Source organism: Sprattus sprattus (genome assembly GCF_963457725.1).
Source record: "Sprattus sprattus genome assembly, chromosome: 12".
Taxonomy (NCBI): Eukaryota; Metazoa; Chordata; class Actinopteri; order Clupeiformes; family Clupeidae; genus Sprattus; species Sprattus sprattus.
Window position 1 is genome coordinate 10,265,301 of NC_137910.1, and position 5,358 is coordinate 10,270,658.

General features: G+C 49.1%; 1 protein-coding gene across 1 annotated transcript in view; it reads left to right on the plus strand.

The window, feature by feature from the left end:
* The window catches only part of ndst2a (N-deacetylase/N-sulfotransferase (heparan glucosaminyl) 2a), a 118,986-nt gene extending 117,248 nt beyond the window's left edge, over positions 1–1,738 (plus strand). Inside the window, exon 16 of the mRNA XM_080848933.1 lies at positions 1–1,738. This exon is cut by the window's left edge and continues 144 nt beyond it. The gene's annotated coding sequence lies outside the window, so the exon portion shown is untranslated.
* The last annotated feature ends 3,620 nt before the right edge of the window (positions 1,739–5,358 follow it).

Consider the following 5,358-nt stretch of genomic DNA (forward strand, 5'->3'; position numbering starts at 1 on the left):
ACACACACTACACACTACACACACACCAATACACCAACCCCCCCCCCCCCCAGCACCACGCCGCTGCAGCCAGCCCCCACAGAGGGCGGGAGGAAGGGACAGGAGGCTGGAGGAGGAGAAGGGTGGTGGTGCCCTCAACCCTCAGCCACGGACATGTTTGGCCTTCCTCCACCCATGGACGCCAACCGGCGGGTTTGAGTGTGTGTGTGTGTGTGTGTGTGTGTGTGTGTGAGGACGATGAGCAGACTGCCTAAATAAGCCTTGATGCCCATGTGCGCACGTGCACAACACACACACACACACATCCAATCCTACACAGACTTGTAAGCCCCTCTCTGTCTCGCTCAGTGGACTCTTGAGCAGGAGAGAGGGCTGAAGAGGAGCTGAAGAGGACCTGGGGAGGAACTCTGGATCAGGTGGAGGTGTGCTGATGACTGGTGGAGGGGGGGGGGGGGTGTTGGTGGTGTTTGCACGAACGAGCAGGATGTGTGGAAATGATATAGTCACCCCTCTTAACAAACATCCCCCCCCCCACCAATACACACTTTATTTACAGGCCTTCTAAAGCAGGACACCCCAGCACCACCACGTAATGCACAGTAGAGGACCTGGATGGCATGAATAGACAAACTTTATGAGTGTGTGTGTGTGTGTGTGGGGCGGGGGTCAAACACACAGGTCCACACACACACACACCCTCGTTTTCACGTGCAAGACACACCTCTCGTTTCCTCTGAGGAATGATTGTAAAACATTGTACATTTTAAGAAAGCGTTGTATATTTTGGGTCTACCTGGGGCCGGGTGGGAATAATAGAATGGCAGAATAGATGTGGACTAAAACTAGACAGCGTCGGGAAGAAAACTACAGCCGCTCCCTTTCTCGCTCTCTCTTTCTCTCTCTCTCTCTCTCTTTTTCTCTCTCACTCACTCACCCTCTCTCAAGTGAGGTATCAGGGTGGAACTTCATGGAAATACGGGAGAAATCATGTCGAAAGCCAGAGGTGTTTTTCTATCACCAATTTCAGTGTCTACAGTGTTAAAACCCATCACTGACACACACACACACACGCACACACACACACACACACCACACACACCTAAAGCTGCTCCACACAGACATACACTAGACACAAGAGTTTTAATAACACCATCAGTCTTAATACTGATTCACCCCCGGCACACAGACAGGGCATCTAAATGGCATTACATGACTGTGTGTTAGCATTAGTGTGTGTTGGCGGGCTCTGGATGAACTGAATCAGGAGAGAGTGTGTGTCGGGCTGTGTTAATGAAAGGTGTGTGAACAGGCCCAATGACCTGGCTAAGGCATGTCTACCTCTGCATTCTGCTCTTAGCCTTGGAAGCGAAATGTTGTGTGTGTGTGTGTGTGTGTGTGTGTGTGTGTGTGTGTGTGTGCCTTCATTCAGCAAATTAATGAGTGAGTGTGTGTGTGTGGGCCTTCATTGAGAGAGTGTGTGTCTGTGTGTGTGTGTATGTGCACCTTCATTCAGCGAATTAATGAGTGAGTGAGTGTGTGTGTGTGTGTTTGTGCCTTCATTGAGGGAGTGTGTGTGTGTCTTTGTTGAGAGAGAGAGTGTGTGTGTGTGTGTGTGCGTGCGTGTGTGTTGAGAGTTGGAGGACGGGAGGGGCTGTATTTCACAACCTGTGGTTTACCCTGCGGCTGATAAATTGCTGTCTTGTTTTGCCGTGTTTATTTTGTAAAGAAAAAGTCTTTTAAAAATGACCAACACTGTATTATCTCTAATAAACACTTAGAGAGGTTGGACATGTTTCATCTCGTAGCCTCTTATTTCAAAATGCACTCTGGGACAGAGGGGATGACCTGTGCTGTTAAGTGTTCAGTGCCCAAATGCACTCTGGGAAAGGGGGGATGACCTGTGCTGTTAAGTGTTCAGTGCCCAAATGCACTCTGGGACAGAGGGGATGACCTGTGCTGTTAAGTGTTCAGTGCCCAAATGCACTCTGGGACAGAGGGGATGACCTGTGCTGTTAAGTGTTCAGTGCCCAAATGCATTCTGGGACAGAGGGGATGACCTGTGCTGTTAAGTGTTCAGTGCCCAAATGCACTCTGGGAAAGGGGGGATGACCTGTGCTGTTCAGTGTCACACCCCTCTGCTTTAGACTTTAGAGCTGGCTACTCTCCATTTCTTTCTGTGTACATTTTTACCCTACAGGTTTTGAACTTTATGTGTATATGTGTGTGTGTGTGTGTGTTTTGGAAAAGAAAGGTGTATTGCTTTGATGACAAACCACAGACTCAAGACTGACCTCACTGTGGCTTCTGCCTCAGCCTTCGGAGTCGTCCGTCTGAGAAACACACTCTTCCGTCTGAGAAACACACTCATCCGTTTGAGAAACACACTCTCCCGTTTAAAAACACTAAATGAGTGTGAAATGGCTGTAATAGGCGGGCTGTGTTCATTAGTCAGTGGCACGCAGTACTAACGAGGGGCTTGACCTCCATCACGACCCCCTTTGATGTCTCCAAGCAGCAGCCAGACGTTACCGTCTCCCGGCAAGCCACGCCGCACCGCACGCCTATCCTCACTCCCACTGGAGCGCATACAAATGAGTGATCGTCAAGGATCAACACGGAGATTGGTTTGGTTCACATTTCATATATCTTGTACATAATGTCATGACTTGTAACTTCATTTTTCAGCAGGAATAGGGTACCAATGTCTCATCCTCCAGTGGTGTTCAAATGCGAAGAAAAACTAAATTAAATCCAATGATATGGTTGTCAACTTAACCTATGCAGTGTACAGGCCTCACTATTAAAACAACAGGTTCTCTCTGTGTCCAAAAGATGGCGCTGTTTACTAAGACACTGGTTAGTCACCGCCTGGTAGGACTCCAGCGAGTTAACTGCGGTTCCCAGGGGAGAGACCTGATGACGCAGTTGCAGGCTGTGTGTTAACGGCGGGGAGGCTGGTCTTCACATCAGGTGTGAAAAAGGTCTCTCGGCTAGAGATTAAACAGGGAATAGAGAGAGTGTTTGTGTAAGAGTGTGTGTGTGTGTGTGTGTGCGGGGGGGGGGGTGTTTGCTGAGTATGTGTTGGAAATGGTCCATAATGCTTATTTTGAACCCCCTACACTCCACTTATGCCATGTGGGAGACTGGAGAGAGCAGAGGAACCTGCATGTGAAATCACAGGGGTTTAACATGCTGGGAGTAGTTCTAATGCAGGGGTTTAACATGCTGGGAGTAGTTCTAATGCAGGGGTTTAACATGCTGGGAGTATTTCTAATGCAGGGGTTTAACCTGCTGGGAGTAGTTCTAATGCAGGGGTTTAACATGCTGGGAGTAGTTCTAATGCAGGGGTTTAACCTGCTGGGAGTAGTTCTAATGCAGGGGTTTAACATGCTGGGAGTAGTTCTAATGCAGGGGTTTAACATGCTGGGAGTATTTCTAATGCAGGGGTTTAACCTGCTGGGAGTAGTTCTAATGCAGGGGTTTAACATGCTGGGAGTAGTTCTAATGCAGGGGTTTAACATGCTGGGAGTAGTTCTAATGCAGGGGTTTAACATGCTGGGAGTAGTTCTAATGCAGGGGTTTAACCTGCTGGGAGTAGTTCTAATGCAGGGGTTTAACATGCTGGGAGTAGTTCTAATGCAGGGGTTTAACCTGCTGGGAGTAGTTCTAATGCAGGGGTTTAACATGCTGGGAGTAGTTCTAATGCAGGGGTTTAACCTGCTGGGAGTAGTTCTAATGCAGGGGTTTAACATGCTGGGAGTAGTTCTAATGCAGGGGTTTAACATGCTGGGAGTAGTTCTAATGCAGGGGTTTAACATGCTGGGAGTAGTTCTAATGCAGGGGTTTGTCATGCTGGGAGTAGTTCTTATGAAGCTTCAGCTAGGAGGCTGGGAGAGCGTGTCCTCCTGACTACTAATAGATGCTAGCGATTAACTGATGATTAAAAGTACTGATGTTTATAAGCGCTCTTCCTGTGGGTACCCGTGGCAACCTGTATTCAACACAGATTTCTCTGTAAGCACGCATCTTAGATGCCAATCTGGGCAATTCGTCGGTAGGAAACATTTTGAGGGGGGTTGGCATATCAACTTGCTACCAGTTGGGGTGCTTTGTTCCTGTGCAACCTCTGGCACAAGTTTGCACAGGCCAAGGTTACAACACAAACACCCAAGGTCCACGGGCCAAGGTTACAACACAAACACCCAAGGTCCACGGTATGACGCCGTTTAGCCCTGGTAATGACCTCATCCACACAAGACTGATAATGAAGCGTCTTTGAGTATTTAGAAAAGCGCTATAGAAAACTGAATTATTATGAATAAAAGACTCATAATTAGCCGTACGCTAACCCACACAACCTGCCTGTAGCCAGATAAGACCTATCCACATAGCTAACCTACACCTCTCTGTGTTGTGTTCCTCAGTTTGACAGTGCACCAGGTGTATCCTGTGAACGCTATCCAGCAGCTGCAGTTCAGTAACAAGGTAGGGGTTAGATTCCTACAGCCCTCATCTCTCAGAAGGTTAGGGGAGTGAAGCTTCCATCTGGAGTGAACCCCTGGGTCATGCTTCATGTCTCTCTCCCACCTGTTACCAGTGCACTCACAGGGTAAGGAGAGTGTGTGTGTGTGGGAGAGAAAGAGTGTGTGTGTTTGTAGCATTCCTTCCCAGAGACAGCTTAATTTATTCCTGATCTCTTACGCATTGCCTCCGCTAAACCATCTAGTCGCAGAGCTTGTCTTGCTCTTGGCCGTGAGCAGGCGTTAGTTTTTGTCGCCTCTAATTACTCGTGTTTTTGAAGACTGTCACCAGCACCAGCAGGGCTGGACTCATCTATGTGTTGCCTTACTGGGGCTGTGCTCTCGAACGCAAGTCCCTAGGGAGAGATGAAGTCAGGCATGTGCTCTCTCCACCACCATCCCCCCCCACACACACACACACACATACACACACACTCACCCCACACACACACTCACCCCACCCCCGTGAAGGCGCTTGTCACTTTCAATTTCACTTCCCACTGCACCCCCACCCCCCCTAACCCAGCTCAGTCGCAACCAAGGCCGTCTGGCCCTGTGAGGCGCTTCTGATAAGTGATGAGCCCGTAGCAGACTGTGTGCGTGCGTGCATGCGTGTTTGTGTTTTGTGTGTGTGTGTGTATGTGTGTGTGTCTGCTCCGATAGTTATTCTCCTTTGCTTCTGTTGCTCCCCTGTCTCCCCTTGCCTAAGTCATTTTTTTCTTTCTCGTCCTCTCTCTCTCTCCTCCTCCTCCTCTCCCTCTCCTCCCCTCTCTCTCTCTCAACCCCCCCCCTCTCTCTCCTCCTCTCTCTCTCACCCCCCCCTCTCTCTCTCTCTCTG